The sequence below is a fragment of the Heloderma suspectum genome, chromosome 4 (assembly GCF_057233095.1).
Source record: "Heloderma suspectum isolate Gila_16-S chromosome 4, 16-S_ref, whole genome shotgun sequence".
Classification (NCBI taxonomy): Eukaryota; Metazoa; Chordata; class Lepidosauria; order Squamata; family Helodermatidae; genus Heloderma; species Heloderma suspectum.
This window is the reverse complement of record NC_139461.1, coordinates 237069197-237087554: the sequence shown is the minus strand read 5'-3', so window position 1 is coordinate 237087554 and position 18358 is coordinate 237069197. Positions and strand designations below refer to the sequence as shown.

General features: G+C 43.4%; 1 protein-coding gene across 3 annotated transcripts in view; it reads left to right on the top strand.

Moving 5' to 3' along the window:
- PTPRF (protein tyrosine phosphatase receptor type F) overlaps positions 1-18358 on the top strand; it is a 724144-nt gene that overhangs the window by 583758 nt on the left and 122028 nt on the right. The window lies entirely within an intron of this gene.

The following is an 18358-nucleotide window of genomic DNA, read 5'->3' as shown; positions in this document are numbered from 1 at the left end:
TCTACAGTCTGTGCTCACTGATTTCTCCGGTCTTTGTCATGCTTTGAAAGGCATAACATGCCTTCAGGATTTGCTCAACAACCACGAGGGTCAGGGGGTTTTGCTTTGTTTTGAAGTGACGTGCTCAGGTTCTGTTTTGCTATCTGGAGGCAAGTGGGGCCTACAACAAACTGTAGGAAGTTCAGTGTTCCAATTAGCCAGCTAAGCCCTCTTCCAGGATACTCAGTTTTGTTCCCCCTCATCCCTAGCTTTCTGTCATCGACCCTCACTCCCCCAAGTATCCAGCATGCCATGGCTACTGAGCATGTTCAGTCCTCATTAGTTTGGTTTGGGGAGTCCCTCCCTTAGGGTTTTGGGGGGGGTGTACTTCTGCAAAACTTGGGGTTCCCCCACACCTACTAATACTTTCATCTTGCATGCAGATGGTGCCATTTTGGCTACATAATGAGTGGCACTCAGATAATTCGGTTTACTATTAGTATATATTATGATATCTAGCTCAGGAGATAATTTATGAGAAATATCCAAGAAACAAATGGAAGGGATGCATTCAGAGAATATGTCAAGCAATCTGTCCATGGAAGAGCTATCTGAAAATGATTAAGCTCACTGAGAACGGAAATGGGTACAGAGTAGCAGAACAAAAACTAAGAATGCTGTAGACATCATATCCCTTGACTTCAGCAAAGCTTTCAACGAAGTGCCCCATGATATCCTGATGAGCAAACTAGCTCAAAGTGGGCTAGATGAAACAACGATCCAGTGGATCCACAGTTAGCTACAGAATCGGACTCAAAGAGTGCTTATCAATGGGACCTTCTCAAACTGGGGAGAGGTAATGAGTGGGGTACAGCAGGGCTCAGTCCTGGGCCCAGTGCTCTTCAACATTTTTATTAATGACTTGGAGGAAGAGGAGCTGATCATATTTGCAGATGACACAAAACTGGGCGGGATAGCTAATACTTTGGAAGACAGAAACAAAATTTAAAGTGATCTGGATAGACAGGAGCAATAGGCAGAAAACAACAGATTGATATTTAATAGGGATAAATGCCAAGTTCTGCACCTAGGAAAAAGAAACCAAATGCACAGTTACAAGATGGGGGATACGTGGCTCAACAACACTACAGTCGAGAAGGATCTTGGAACTGTTGTCGATCACAAGCTGAATATGAGCCAACAATGTGATGTGTCTGCAAAAAAGGCCAATGCTCTTTTGGGCTGCATTAATAGAAGCATGGCTTCCAAACCCCGGGAAGTACTAGTTCCCCTCTACTCAGCACTGGTTAAGCCTCATGTGGAGTACTGTGTCCAGTTCTGGGCGCCACACTTTAAGAAGGATGCAGACAAACTGGAGAGGGTTCAGAGGAGGGCAACAAAGATGATCAGGAGACTGGAAACAAAGTCCTATGAAGAGAGACTGAAAGAACTGGGCATGTTTAGCCTTGAGAAGAGAAGACTGAGGGGAGATATGATAGTGCTCTTCAAGTACTTGAAAGGTTGTCACAGAGAGGAAGGCCAGGATCTCTTCTTGATCATCCGAGAGTGCAGGACACGGAATCATGGGCTCAAGTTCCAGGAAGCCAGATTCCGGCTGAACATCAGGAAAAACGTCCTGACTGTTAGAGCAATACGACAATGGAACCAATTCCCTAGGGAGGTGGTGGGCTCTTCCACACTGGAGGCGTTCAAGACGAGGCTGGACAGCCATCTGTCAGGGATGCTCTGACTTGGATTCCTGCATTGAGCAGGAGGTTGGACTCGATGGTCTTGTAGGCCCCTTCCAACCCTACTATTCTATGTTTCTATTCTAAGACAGATAGGATTGCTATTCCAATTAGGTTTAAAAAATGGTGAAACTAGAACACGAGAGACATAGTAGGTCATCTCTGCAGTTGGAATTGTTTACCATGAGATACCATGTTTACTCTAGTTCCTAATGTGTTTCTTTAGGATTTCCCCCTCTACATTTAAGAACATTATGAATACTGTGCGAGGTCAACCAATGATCTATCTGTTCCAATATAGTCCACAATATGGCCAGAACTGGATACTGCAGTAGAAAAGCGCAAGACTATCATAGTGTGACTCATCTCCCATCGTTCATTCCTAGCATCTAGTAAATGCATTAGGGGCCTAAACAGACTTGCCGTCCCTGGATTTGGCAATTTTTTCATTATTGTTCTTGGATTATTTTCTTTTTTAAGTGCAAGTAGCCCTCAGAAGTTTGGGCTGGCTCAGATGCTTTTTTGTGTGAGCAGTTATGCTCCAGGTATTCTTAAGGTACCAGGTATTTGTTTATGTTGTACTCTTGTCTGTTGCTTCATGTGGCTAAATTCCCTAGAGGGGATCCACTTATTTCACTCAGAATGGAGCATTTTGAAAAGTGTACCTTTAGTGTGTCCCTTCAGAGAGCCACATCACAGTCCGCTGGCAAGGCTGTCGTTGGAAGCTGCTGTGTATTTGTGTTTCTTTCTGTTTCTATGAGTAACCTGAATTATTTGTCTTTGTCATGGTTGATGCCAAATTGCTTTTGAAGACCTTGCTTTATGGAACTGTCCTTTGATGTTTGGGTGCTGTTGACTGTGCTTGGCTTTGGCAGGAACAGGCCCTCACTTGTTCCACCCTGGGGGAGTGGGATGTCACTCACACATGCATTGAAATTGGTGTTTACTTTATTGTACTTCCTTGGCAATGTGTGCTAAGATCTTTTTTTAAAAAGTTAGTTCCCTCTCCGCCCTTCATATAAACCTCTTAGTTTAGTTGTGTGTATGGTCAAACAACATTGCATCTCTTGCCACATAATGTGCAGCCATTACTCTGCCCCTTGAACAGCATTACTGCTCTTGATTGTCTGGCCTTAATTGAGCAACAGTGTCATGCCACCAGCTAAAGGCTATATATTCAGCATGTAGAAGCACTGAAGTATACTGTGTGTTGGAGTCTTGGAAGCTTGAGCCGCCCATTAACAACTCTGTTACACAAGATGTTATGTTATAAATGTTCAAATGTATATATTTAAAACATAATTTGTTTTCCTTTAAAATACTCTGTGGTATACAGATGATAAAAATAACCCAAAACAAAACCATAAGTATAAAAAACAGTAATAACATACCACCGTAATTAAAGTAAAAATGCTTCATAACAAAACATTTAGAACCTTGTGTGAAAACAGAAAGCCTTTAGCCATAAAGCTTATACCTGACTATTCCATAATCTTAGTGATATACCAAGAAAGCCTTGTTCTGAGCACCTCTAGGTCTAGATAGTGGTATCCGGATAAGAGCTTCCCTAGCTGATCCCAGAAATAAGAATGTGCATATGGAAGAAAAGTGCTTTCTAAGGTATGCTGGATCCAGCACCTTGTCCAGAAGCTAACTGGCAGCTATTACAACTGAGAGTGAAGTAAATATGCTCATTGTAACCTGTCCTCAACTGAGATGTGGGAGCAGAATGTTGCATTAGCTGCAGCTCCTGAATGGTCTTCAAGAATAGGCCCTCTAAGAGTATATTATAGTAAGTCAACCTTCTCTCATTACTTCCATTAAATGTACCATTTCAGGCCATGGGCTCAGATGATACTCTGTGATGTAGCCTGGATTGCAGTGCTCTGCTATGGTCCAAACTTTAGCAGGGTTTTAACTTTAGCAGGTTAGGTCAGATTCCTAAGGAAGCAAGACAGGAAGAAATCAGCACCACAGAAAGCTCTGAGTGGGGCTGCAGCTGGAAGCCAGACACAGTTGTCTGTATGTTGCTACAATTAGCAGGAGGTCAAGACTGAGCCTTAAGTAGGAAGTTGCCCACATTTAGGCTGGTTGGCTCCACCTCTGCACTGACTGAGGCTTTGTCTCTTAATGGGTCCTGGTCTGTTTTAGCAGCCTCAAGCTGTGATGACATGGGAGTGACTGCAGCATGCAAGTGTCCTCATGGCAAGAGTCTGAAGATGGCAAGGCAACCTCCTCTGAATGCAGAGGAGCTGACCCCTGGGATCTTTCTGAGACACTAGGTCCTGGCGAGGTTGAAGCCTCGTGATGCCTTTCTGTGACCAAATCTTTTTCTTGCGTGCTTAACTCTGGAATCTCCTTGGAGGACAGGGGGTTGGGATTCCCTGAGGATGAGAATTTGGGGTACTGGTCCATGCAGGAATGGAAATACTATAGAAGGCTGTCCCCAATTTAACCTCTTCAAAGGCTGAGAAGGATTTGATGACTATCATATCAAAGGCTGCAGAAAAACACACACAATAGAATCACACCTACCCTATCCATTGTCTAGACACAGTTCATTCATCAGGGTAACTGAAGTAATTTCTGTTCAGAACCCAGACCTAAACCTAGACTAAGATGGATCTGAAAAATCAGCATTCTCTAAGAATGCTTAGAAGTAAGCAGCTAACACTTGCTTGACTAAGAGCACAGTGCTATGGGTTGCACCATCATGATAATAAGCCCCTGAAATTGAAGGCTTATGTTCATCCTATGCAGAGTGAGAGGAGCAAGCTCTCCAGAGGATTCTTTGTAAGTCAGATGCCCCGGTCTCCTCCCCTCTCTGTCCACAGAACCACCCCCTTTCTCTCTGTACAAGCTTGTGTTTGTGAGCTCGTAGAGGCAGCCAGCATGGTTCTGTTAGTGCTGGCTGCGAGCTGGAGTGACAGGGAGCTCTGATTCCCAGCTCTGAGGTTGTAGTGCTGTCAGCAACCTCAGTGCTGGGAATCCAAACAATCCTATCCCCCCCCCCCAGATTCTGTCTAGAGGCCATAGGATTGCTCCCTAATATGTTTTAAAAAGACAAATTTGAGATCCCTTTAATTTAGGTTCCAGAGGGTAGCTGTGTTAGTCTACTGCAGCAAAACAACAGAGTCTTGTGGCAACTTAAAGACTAAACAAATTCCTCTACTCTCCTAGAGAAAACACTGACCAATACTCACTAGCACCACAAATCATACCATCATGCTTTAACCAGGTATGGCAAGATATAGTGCACAGGTTCTGGACTGCATCTCTCCAAATACATAGGCCATATTCTCAGACTCATAAACTGAATCTTCCTGTCACTGGTATCGTGTCAAATCTAATTATTCTAATTTCCTAGGTGAGAAAGTTGAAGTTTGGTAAGTAATCCAATTTGAATGTTAGCCTAGAATCACTGAAAATGCCAGCAGGCTGCTTAGGTCAAACTTACTTTACCGTTTGTCTCCCTGGCTTTGGGAAGAATCAGCCTGTGAAAAGTCAGTTTCCATGGCTTTGGGAGGAGTCAAGAGACTATTCACTTAACTTTCATCAGGATTCCTTGCAAACCAAATTATTTGCCTTGGAAGGTTAATGCTATGTACTAAGCACTCCATAACTTCTCTGTGGCTTCCAATACTTTCTTTTGTATCTTCTGCTTTTGACCCATCAGGGCATTGGCTTGGAGGGACTACGCATCTTACTTAATTTGTCTATGGCTATGATTTTCTTTCAAGATCGAGAGAATTGACACAGTGAAGTGCAGTTTGCATGGCACATACTGTATTTTGTGAGAATTCTACCCATGGTAGTGTGTGTTCTATGCATTTTTTAAAAATAATAACAGCACAAGTATGGAATTGATATGGTATGTAGCACAGAATTTGGTAACTTGGAAATGTGCTGGCAATGTCTGAGGGAAACATTTTGACAGTTGTGTGACTGGCAGAAAAGAAACAGGGCAACTTCATGGGGTGAAGTGATAGGGAAAAATTGCACTAATCAAATGCCTGTTGTATTACTGCTAAAGGCCCAGATCTGAGTCTGGAAAAAAGGTAGCAATTTTCTCTGCCCCTTGTGTCAGTCTGTTCCCGAAGCTCTGTGTTCTTTCCTCACTGCCCGTTGCCACTGCAGAATGGCACAGTCCTTTGTCAGTTATCAACATTCACATTTCCCTTTCTGAAATCTTTAGGAGACATTGAAAATTAATGAAAATAGAACTTAAAATTCTTCTTTGTGGCCTTTAAGTCCAACATTTGGGATTTAGCATGTGGGGGTTACAGCAGGCCTTCTTTTAGAAACCTCTGTTGGAATAGGTAAGTGCTCTTCACAGAAACTGATGAATGAAGCCACCATCCTAACTTAGTTTTTTTACCCCCTGACTAATGTGGAAAACAGCAGCAGAAAAATATTTCCCTGAGGAAATTTCAGTCAGGAGAGTTATTTGTTTTAATTTCTGTAATCAAGTTTTTAGGCAGACGCTTGCTTGAATGTTTCTATCCTTGAGTATTTTATTAATTTACTTCCCTTGCACCCTGGTAACTTAAGCACCTCAAAGATTTTTCGGTATTCTCATCTTCATCCATTTCTGCCAATATAAAGATCAGTTGATCATGATGTTATAATTTACCTTTTCTTTGTGGTAATCTGATTGAGCAACGAGGCCACTGGTTTGCTTTGTGTCAGTTATTTATTTCATGTACTTTCCTTTGTCTTTCTTCTATAATATATTTAAAGGTTTCTCCTAGGTTTTCTGCTGAGACTCCCTAATCTGGGAGTAGCAGTATCCAACAATCATCAGATTGTCACGTTTTTCTTACCATTGTCCAGTTCCATCCTCTATTGTATAGTGTGATAGGTATTTGGGAACTACAAGAGTAGTGGGAATTTTTTCAAATCAGAGGATCTTATAAGCCAAAACATATAGCTAGCTTTCAGAGTCAGGAATGAAGCTGGACCCTGTGTCTGATATTACTAGCTGTGAATATTCAAAAATGAATCAAACCCTACTAGCTCTTCTTCCTCATTTCAGAAACTTCTAAAAAGCGAGTTTGGGATTGCACTATTTCTATCTATAATCAGGGCTATATTTTCTGGAAGATGGGCTGTTGTCAAGGGACAGGTTGCACCTCACAAAGGATGGGAAGAATGTGTTTGGCCACAGCATGAAGAACTTCATCAGGAGGGCTTTAAACCGAATCCTATGGGGAAGGGAGATGTAAAGTTGGGGGTAACAATGGACGTAGGCTCATGCACTGCAACGGAGAGAACAGCTCTAATAGCACCCAATAATAGTCTTCAGACACATGTAGGAAGAAAGCCAGACTATGAAGCACATGGTCTTCGATGTCTATATACTAATGCCCAGAGTATGGGAAACAAACAGAATGAACTTGAACTCTTAATACAAGAGGGAAATTATGACTTGATAGGTGTAACTGAGACTTGGTGGGATGACTCTCATGACTGGAATACAGCAGTTGAAGGATATAACTTGTTCAAAAAGAACAGGAGGAACAGAAAGGGAGGTGGGGTTGCACTGTATGTGAAAAATACATATCTCTGCACAGAAATACAGAAAGATGAGCTTGGTAGCCCCATCAAGAGCATCTGGATCAAAATAAATGGAGCAAAGAATAAAAGGAACCTGATGGTCGGAGTCTACTACCGGCCACCCAATCAAGGAGAAGACGAGGATGAAACTATTGAAAACCAAATAGCCAACGTTTCAAGGAAGCATGATGTCGTAGTAATGGGGGACTTCAATTTCCCCGATATTTGTTGGGAGACAAATTCTGCAAAACATGGCCCCTCCAGGAAATTCCTGACTTGTGTGGCGGATAACTTCCTCCTACAGAAAGTAGAGGAAGGAACTAGAGGAACTGCATCCTAGAGTAATAAAGGAACTGGCAGAAGAACTCTCAGGACCGCTGTCTGAGAGTCTCAGAACTGCTGTCTCAGAACCGCTCTTTGAGAAATCATGGAGGATGGGTGAAGTGCCAGATGACTGGAGGAGGACTAATGTAGTCCCTATCTTCAAAAAGGGTAAAAAGGAGGAACCTGGGAACTACAGACCAGTCAGTCTGACATCAATCCCTGGTAAAATTCTGGAGCAGATGATAAAGCAATCCATCTGTAAGCACCTTGAAAACAATGCAGTGATGACTCGAAGCCAACATGGATTTGTCAAGAACAAGTCCTACCAGACAAATCTGATCTCATTTTTTGATCAAGTAACCTCCCTTGTGGACCGTGGGAATGCTGTAGGCATAATATACCTCGACTTCAGCAAAGCTTTCAACAAAGTGCCCCATGATATCCTGATGAGCAAACTAGCTCAAAGTGGGCTAGATGAAACAACGATCCGGTGGTTCCACAGTTGGCTACAGAATCGGACTCAAAGAGTGCCTATCAATGGGACCTTCTCCAACTGGGGAGAGGTAACGAGTGGGGTACAGCAGGGCTCAGTCCTGGGCCCAGTGCTCTTCAACATTTCTATTTATGACCTGGAGGAAGAGGTGCAGGGAATGCTGATCAAATGTGCAGATGACACAGAATTGGGCGGGATAGCTAATACTTTGGAAGACAGAAACAAAATTCAAAGTGATCTGGATAGACTGGAGTGCTGGGCAGAAAACAACAGAATGACATTTAATAGGGATAAATGCCAAGTTCTGCACCTAGGAAAAAGAAACCGATTGCACAATTACAAGAAGGGGGATACGTGGCTCAACAATACTACAAGCGAGAAGGATCTTGGAATTGTTGTCGATCACAAGCTGAATATGAGCCAACAATGTGATGTGTCTGCAAAAAAGGCCAATGCTCTTTTGGGCTGCATTAATAGAAGCATAGCTTCCAAATCCCAGGAAGTACTAGTTCCCCTCTACTCAGCACTGGTTAGGCCTCATGTGGAGTACTGTGTCCAGTTCTGGGTGCCACACTTTAAAAAGGATGCAGACAAACTGGAGAAGGTTCAGAGGAGGGCAACAAAGATGATCAGGGGACTGGAAACAAAGCCCTGTGAAGAGTGACTGAAAGAACTGGGCATGTTTAGCCTTGAGAAGAGAAGACTGAAGGGAGATATGATAACACTCTTCAAGTATTTGAAGGGTTGTCACAGAGAGGAAGGCCAGGATCTCTTCTCGATCATCCCAGAGTGCAGGACACGGAATCATGGGCTCAAGTTCCAGGAAGCCAGATTCCGGCTGAACATCAGGAAAAACGTCCTGACTGTTAGAGCAGTACGACAATGGAACCAATTCCCTAGGGAGGTGGTGGGCTCTCCCACACGGGAGGCGTTCAAGATGAGGCTGGACAGCCATCTGTCGGGGTTGCTCTGACTTGGATTCCTGCATTGAGCAGGGGGTTGGCCTTGATGGCCTTGTAGGCCCCATCCAACCCTACTATTTTTGATTCTTTGATTCTATAATTCTATGATTATCAGGGATCTGAAACTATGTTTTGAATTTTAAATAGTTTCTCAGTAAACAGCTAACAAGTGCAGTATCCACCAGGAATATGGGAAAAGATGGTGAAATATTCCCTCCCCTTTTATAGTTGAATAGTGCTAAATTGCTCTTGTTCAGCAAACTCCTCACTTAGCCATAAAGCTAAGCAGTAGAGCATTGAAGGCCTATTTTTACCTCCCCTTCCCCATGCTGAATGTAAGAGTTCTTGTTGAAACATTCGCTGCATCATGGAGAAAGCAAGAGAATTCCAGAAAAACGTCTATTTCTGCTTCATTGACTATGCTAAAGCCTTTGATTGTGTGGATCACAACAAACTGTGGCAAATTCTTAAAGTGATGGGAGTACCAGACCACCTTACCTGTCTCCTGAGAAACCTGTACGAGGGTCAAGAAGCAACAGTAAGAACCAGACATGGAACAACCGATTGGTTCAAAATTGGGAAAGGAGTATGACAAGGCTGCATATTGTCACCCTGCTTATTTAACTTATATGCAGAGTACATCATGAGAAATGCCGGGTTGGATGAATCAGAGGTCGGAATTAAGATTGCCGGGAGAATTATCAACAACCTCCGATATGCAGATGATACCACCCTAATGGCAGAAAGCGAAGAGGATCTCAAGAGCCTCTTGTTGAGGGTGAAAGAGGAGAGTGCAAAAGCTGGTTTGAAACTCAACATTAAAAAGACTAAGATCATGTCATCTGGCCCTATCACTTCCTGGCATATAGAAGGGGAAGAAATGGAAGCAGTGACAGATTTTACTTTCTTGGGCTCCAAGATCACCGCAGACGGTGACTGTAGCCATGAAATTAAAAGACGCTTGCTCCTTGGGAGGAAAGCTATGGCCAACCTAGACAGCATAGTAAGAAGCAGAGACATCACCTTGCCGACAAAGGTCCGTCTAATCAAAGCTATGGTTTTCCCAGTAGTAATGTATGGCTGTGAGAGCTGGACTATAAGGAAGGCTGAGCGCCGAAGAATTGATGCTTTTGAACTGTGGTGCTGGAGAAGACTCTTACGAGTCCCCTGGACTGCAAAGAGGTCAAATCAGTCCATCCTAAAGGAAATCAACCCTGACTGCTCATTGGAAGGACAGATAATGAAGCTGAAGCTCCAATATTTTGGCCACCTAATGCGAAGAGAAAACTCCCTGGAAAAGACCCTGATGCTGGGAAAGACTGAAGGCAAAAGGAGAAGGGGACGGCAGAGGATGAGATGGCTAGATAGCATCACCGATGCAATGAATATGAACTTGAGCACGCTCCGGGAGAGAGCTCAGGACAGGAAGGCCTGGCGTGCTACGGTCCATGGGGTCACGAAGAGTCGGACACGACTGAACGACTGAACAACAACACAGAGAGGAAGGCCAGGATCTCTTCTCGATCATCCCAGAGTGCAGGACACGGAATCATGGGCTCAAGTTCCAGGAAGCCAGATTCCGGCTGAACATCAGGAAAAACTTCCTGACTGTTAGAGCAATACGACAATGGAACCAATTCCCTAGGGAGGTGGTGGGCTCTCCCACACGGGAGGCGTTCAAGATGAGGCTGGACAGCCATCTGTCGGGGTTGCTCTGACTTGGATTCCTGCATTGAGGAGGGGGTTGGCCTTGATGGCCTTGTAGGCCCCATCCAACCCTACTATTTTTGATTCTTTGATTCTATAATTCTATGATTATCAGGGATCTGAAACTACGTTTTGAATTTTAAATAGTTTCTCAGTAAACAGCTAACAAGTGCAGTATCCACCAGGAATATGGGAAAAGATGGTGAAATATTCCCTCCCCTTTTATAGTTGAATAGTGCTAAATTGCTCTTGTTCAGCAAACTCCTCACTTAGCCATAAAGCTAAGCAGTAGAGCATTGAAGGCCTATTTTTACCTCCCCTTCCCCATGCTGAATGTAAGAGTTCTTGTTGAAACTGATGGCAGGGGTGTGTGTCTGACCCTAATTCTTCCTTCCCACCCCACTCCGATCCTCCAGTTCTAAGTAATCCCCCAATACCCCTCAAACACACATGCATACACAACTGTTTAAGCTGGATTTAAACAGTTTAAAGGATCCTGAATATCCAGATTCTGAAGGGGATGGTCTGTCTCAATGGGAATGAGCAAACATGCTAGTTCTTGCCACCCAGTCACAGCTGCTGCAGCTGGGCAGAGCTAAGCAACCCAGGGATGCTGTTTCCCTGTGTTGTTCATTGTGACATCCAAACCCAGAATTGTGGGTTGTTGGGGGAGAAACAACCCAGATACAGAACCGAAGAACAAACCATGGGTTCTAACTCTGGCTTGTCTCTTCCCCAACAACCCACAATTCCAAGTTCAGACACCATGATAAGCAACCAGGGATGGAGCATCCCTGGGTAGTTCCCTCTGGGTAGAGGGAGAGGGCCTTTTCTGTGGTGGCCCCCACTCTGTGGAACTCCCTCCCTAGGGAACTCCGTCATGCCCCCTTTTTAATGAGCTTCCGTCGTGCATTAAAAACGTGGTTGTTCAGGCAGGCATTTGGGGTGGGTTAGGGTATTTAAAAAAAACATTATGGTAGAATTTTATTGTTTAAAATTGTTTTATGGTGTGTTGTACATCGCCCAGAGTGGCTGGGTGACCAGCCAGATGGGCGATTAATAAATTTAATAATAAATAAATAAAATAGTTTACCTTAGCAGGAGCAGGCAGGTGGGTAGGAGCAAGCACATTTGTTTGCTTCCACTCATTCATGACTACCAGGATTTAAACCAGGGGTGGGCAACACACAGCTCATGGGGCACATGCAGCCCCTGCTGCCCCCTGCTACAGCCCCTGCCATCACCCATTTCCCCCCCCCTATTAATTTCTTTTCCAAAAAAAAAAAATGGTGTCCATAGCAGCTACAGAGCATCCAAATGGCCAAATGTAGCTTTTTTTGCATTCTAAATTTAACCCTTTTGGTGCTCCACAGCCACTACAAAGTGCCAAAAGGAATAAATGTAGCTTGCAAACAAGCTAAATTTAGTCATTGTAGCACTGTGTAGCACTATGGAGCAGTTTGCAGCCAAATGTTGGCAGTGAATCAACAATTTCAGGTCATTGATTTTCTGGGGCCAGGGGTGCCCTGCTGAATGCAGCTGACAGTGGGTGATAATGGCCCTCAGACCTCCAGAAGTTGCCCAGCCCTTATTTAAACTCTGGGTAGTCATGACATATGAACCTGATCAATATGTAGGAAGTGGGGGGGGGGGCATCCTTTTTTTCCCAGCAGTGTGGAGTAAAATCTTCCCTCACTCTCTGTGACCTGAGCACTTGACCCATCAGCACAAAACGAACCTGAGAAGGTATGAAAAACATCCATAAATATGTTTACAGCCTTCTTGATCTTTTTTGGAAGATAGTTGTGAAAACTGTATTGACATAAACTGGATTTTTGTAGTGAAGGGAAAAGATTTACAGGTACCCATTTGCAATGACCTTCTCCCACGTAGCTGTGGGTTCCATGGGCAAGTCCTGATAACAGATACCTGCTTTGCATTTGCTGGGGGCTCACCATCAGATCCACTGAAGCACATGAATTGACTGGTTCTTTGCTTAGAATATTCTCTTGCACAAACAGGGAAAGACTGCAGGAGGTTTAGGAATTAAATTTGATTACTTGGAGGGTTTGGCCTCCTTGGATTAACCACCTGTTTTATATTGCAGGCAGCAAGGTGCAGCTGTAATTCAGGCACACTTGGCTAGTTCGAAGAGAGTGTTTTTGTTTGCTACTCTTTGTGTCTGCCTTTGCAGGCTAAGCTGTGTCTCCTGATACTCTTGTATATCCCTGCTTTTGTTTAATTTTGAACTGTAGAGCAGTATGTGTTGTGGTTGTATCAGTGCTGCTCTTTCTTGTCATTGAATTCTACCTCTGGTGTCTTTCCAGTTAAGCTCTGTGTACCTTTTGTCTTTGAAAATCAATGGAGAGCAAATTAAAAAAAAAAAACAACCCTAGTTTTCTGTGGTACCTTTTGCACAAAAAGCCTTTTATATTCGCTGGTGAAGAGGAGGTTTCTGGGGATGCCAGACTGGGAGACACAAAATGACTTGGATTCTAATTAAGCTCCAGTTACTTTTTTGTATTCCTTTAGAAATTCCTTTAGAAAATAGTACATCCCCACCATTGTCTCTTACCTTCTGAACAACGAAGCCAGATTCCAACCTATTGTATTGGTTTATGCTATAGAAGCCTAACATGGAAAAGTGGAGGCTGTGTTTGGATTTTTCACAGGATACTAGCAAAGGATGATTACAGTTTGAATTGTCCAGCTTTGTCCTGTAAATAGGTTGACCATTCAGAGATATGAGCACAAGACCAATGCTGGAAAACTGGAGCGGTTGAAAAGGTTATGTAAATTACGAATATGCAAATTGGACATGGAAAATTGATATGAATGAAACATGTTATATTCAACAGATTCTTTCAGTAATTTGGAGGCTATGGCCTTGTATCATAATTTAGATTGGTAACTTCATTGCTCAGATAGAAATAGATAGAAGGGATATAAGAGATTGGTGTGCTAAATGGGGAAGAGGAGGACCTTAATGGTGAATTTGAATGCAGTTGTCATAGCAAGACGTTGATTTCTAAATATGCTACAGAAAGCTTGTTTTATCTTGCAACCTATGGTTCCCATTACACTTTTCTTTATGGTGATTCTCTGTGCAGTGATGGGACAGTTAAAAGGTTCAAGCTTTCCTGGAAGCAGTATTCTCAGTCCCAGATAATTGAGGGAAACCATATTTACCCAGTGGTAGAAGCTGGGCATGCTGCATGTGCTTAGATACTCTCTTGTTTGTTTGTTTGTTTAATGTATGACCGTGTATCACATGTCTGTCCTACATAGCCAGTGCAATCACATGGAGACAATTTCTGCCTTTCTCCGCATTCTAAAATTAATGTGTTTTACAAGTGGGGCTCTGCAAAAAAAGGTTGTAATGTGGAATGCTTCTGTTCTAGGTTCCAGCCACTTAATTCAAATCCACACACTGCTTTTCCTGTTGTTGTTCCTCTTCCTCCATTACTCAGTTAGCATTCTGTGACTACTGACCATGCGCAGTCCTTGCTGGACTATTTTAGGACTTTTTCCTCTCTATTATTTTTTGTGGGATGTGTGTGTGTGGATTGTGCCTAATCGCAGCTACATAACAATCTTGGATTTCTCCATTGATTTCTAAGGAGAGCTCTCACTTTTGTCTTCGTGGAAAATTAAAAATAGCTTCTCACTGTGAACCAAAAAATGACGTATCAAGGCAATTAGGGGGTTCTCTCTCTATTTTTTTTTACATCTATGTGTGTGTGTGTCCCTTTCCAGCCACTCCATTTCTTTCCCCTTCCTGCCCAGTTCTCAGTTTTTTACCTCTTACTGAGTCAACATTCCATAGCCATTGAATACTTATGGAACTGTGTTTTTGCCCACCTCCCCTTAGGATGTATTTCTAAAAGAAACTGGCCATCTGCAAACCTTGGAGTTATCCTTATTCAGCTAATACCACGCTCATGTTCTTGGGCTGGTGCTGTTTTGGCTGTAGCTCCATGAACATGGGAAGCCTTGAACTGAAAACAGAGGGAATTATGATATTCTAACTAATGAAAGCAGAAGCAAAGCTACAATTGACCAATAAGGGGAAATGGGAAATCCATACGCCATCGCCTTTGTTAACTGTCTTGTACTAACTTACAATGTTGCTGCCCTATTTTGGACCAGCTGAAGTTTCCAGACTATTTTCAAAAGCAGCCCCACTTATAACACATTGTAATCCAAACAGTAATCCAAAAAGAAGTTATAAGAGCCTGAACCACCGTAGCTAGGCTATCTCTGTCCACATAGGGTTGTAGTTGGAATATCTGCCTAAGCTGATAAAAGGTGCTCTGCACCACCGAGGCCTCTTATGACAGTGCTGGATCCCAAAGCATCCCTAGACTATGAATCTGATCCTCTAGGGTAGGCATGGGCAAAACGCAGCCCACCAAGGCCATTTGTGTGCCCGCCCCCCTGGTTGCCACTGCTGCCAAAAATTGCCTCTGCTGTGCCACAGCAGTTCTGCTGCGCAACAAAGTACAGGGGCAATGCACGCCATTGTTATATTGTGGTTTTAATGCTTTTATATTTTATATTGTTTTACCCACACTTTTTGGTTTTAATTTTTGTGAACCACCTGGAGAACTTCAGCTATTGGGAGGTATAGAAATGAAATACAAATAAATAAACAAACAAACACAAACAAATATGTTTCCAAGCAGAATTTGACACCCAACTGTCAGGAGCATGATTCTGCTGGGAAACTAGATGCATGCTCCCCTGCACCTTGTTTCCCAGCAAAATTGCTGTTTCTGTAGAGAAAGAGGGCACCCAGGGACAGTTTGCCCTGTTCCTTTGCAGAATGGGGCTTCGTACAGCCCACCACAGCTGTCTGGGGGGCTGTAGGGAGCCTGATCCTGTTGGTAATCAAGGCACGCTCTCCCCACACACCTTGTTTCCCAGCAGAGTCACTGCAACTCCAGCTCTACAGCCACTTCTGCTGGTAGCACAGCCACTTCCACTGACAGGATGTGGCCCCTGGAGAATTCCAGGGGTCCAGTGTAACCCCCCAAGCCTCCAGTGTTGCCCACCTCTGCTTTAGGGGAGTCCTAATCCCTTTCAAAATAGGTTGAACACAACTCAGCTGGTGTATAGCACCTTTCCCTTCCTCATGGTGAAGATCCTCGTATAAAGTTTACTCACAAAGAAGTCCTGTTCTCCAGAGGATCCCAACAACAGTAATTAAAAGTTTCTATCTTGTAGGTTCAGTCCATTTTATTGCTTCCTGGTGAGTGTGAGATTAGTGTTGAATAGCCTATTAATTGACCCTTGCACAACATCTCTTAATTACCCCAATGGCAGTTTGTGTTTCGACTATTTTAAATGCGAAAAGGGAAAAAAGAGAATATCAGTCATGGAAGCCTCTTCCCCTTGCCTCCCCCAGCCCCAGAGAAACAAAAACTGACATTGGGGCAATTAAGATATGCTATGCAATGTGCAATTAATAGGCTATTCATCACTAAAATAGGTGGAACTGGCAAACAAGAAGAGTTCAATTAAAGTCAGGGTAAAAAGGTAAAGGTAAAGGTGTCCTCAACCAGTCGTGTCCGACTCTAGGGTGCGGGGCTCATCCCCATTTCTAAGCCGAAGAGCCAGCGCTGTCCAAAGACGCTTCCGTGGTCATGTGGCCGGCATGACTGAACACCAAGGTGCACGGAACGCTGTTACCTTTCCCGCCGAGGTGGTACCTATTTATCTACTTGCAATTTCTTGCTTTCGAACTGCTAGGTTGGCAGGAGATTAAAGTCAGAGGAGCCCGTAAAACCCTCTGCGAGTTCACACTAGACAGGCTGGTGCTGTAACTGCATTTTATTAAAATAATCATAAATCAGGTCTGAAAAGATACTGGAGGGCAATACAAAAAATAACTGGCTGACAACAATGTTGCCTGGATGCTCCAAAAAAAGTGAATGAACAAAGTTCACAATTCCAGAGAAAGAGGCTAGTGTGGAAGCATTTAGGGATGTATGAGAATTTTGTTTCAGTTCGCATATCAGAAATGCCCTTGTTTACAATCCCAAATGGAACAGGGGTGCATTTTTTCCGAAAATGTTCTCAAATTCCTGAACTTGCTTTCGTGTTCGCAAAATGTGTACTTGAAAAATGCACAACTTCTCAAAATGCACAACTTTCTCAAAATACACAGCTTTCTTACAACTTTCTCAAAAGACACAACTGCAATTTGGGGAATTGTTGTGCAAATTGAGCAGAGACAAGCAATGAGCTGATGGACATTGCTCATTTGCCCATCCCTAGCAGCAGCCCTGGTTTTCTCCACAGTTACAAAGTATTGAAACTTTTTTTAAATTAAAGATTCAAATCAGAGTGGTCATTTCCCAGACCTCTGATCTGGGTAATAGAGCAGCCCTCTCAGCCCTTGAGTCCTCCCCTCCAGATGTGTTGGCCTACAACTCTCATCATCCCTAGCCAGCATAGCTGATGGTGAGGGGAGCCAAAACATATGGAGAACTACAACTTGCTCACCCCTGCCCTAAATAGAGAACTGAGCCATATCTTCTAGCACAGCCTTCCCCAACATGGTGCCCTCAAGTGTGCTGGACTACAACTCCCATCAGCCCCACCCAACACGACCATTCAAATGATGGGAGTTGTAGTCCAAACACATCCACAAGGCGCCATATTGGCGAAGGCTGTTCTAGAAGATGCTGGACTAAGAGACTGAAAAAACTGTCCACTATTTTTTTTTTTAAAGGAGGATGGACATCCTATCAGGCCTTGGGTTCCTTGCAAGAGGAAAAAAGGCAGGATATAAATGCAATTAAAAAAAAAAAACTCCCATCATGAAAAACTGGGAAGGGCTCTCTGCATTCTCCAGTTTAAGTGTTGTACCCACCATGTGGGAAAGAAGAGTGCAATACCTAACTGTGGCCTGTAAAAGCATAGGGGTGTCTTTGTACAGTTGAGAATAATGCTTTGCATAGCACAAATATCCAGGTTAGAAAGTCTGCTAAAGCTGAGCAGGCTGACAAAAAGAGATCTAACCGTCTGTGGATTTTCTTAAGCATCTGCAAACAAAGATCATGTGAGTATGAATGAGGTTCTAGTATTTTAAGAAGCCTTTAAATGGTGTTCTGACTCTTTTTCCATATATTTGCCTGTCTCAGTTGCAGTGCATGCAGTTGCATTGCCTCAGATGTAAGGAAATGAGTTCAGGTTGGCAGTTGTTCGCTGAAAGGCTGTTCTGGAGCATTCCGGGTTTTTCTATGCAGGCCTCATAATGGGCTCAGCTACACTTATCTGTGAGAATAGTGCAGCTACTGAAGACTGAATTACCTCTTTCCCTCTCTATTGTAGATTAAAAAAAAAAAAAAACCAGTTAATCATAGTGATACTTTCACCTTATAATAGAGCAGTAAGCCACGGCATGGTGTACATTGCTCATTTTCTGCACGCCTCAGGTACCTCCAACTGCCTGGGAGAGTTTCTGGCAGCTTCCTCATGTGTACCCTGGCATGGATTGGTGCAATTACTCTGGCTTGTTAATTTTATTTTCATTTGTTCCTCATAGTCTTTTAATAATCATATCTGCTGTTGGAAGAGCAGAA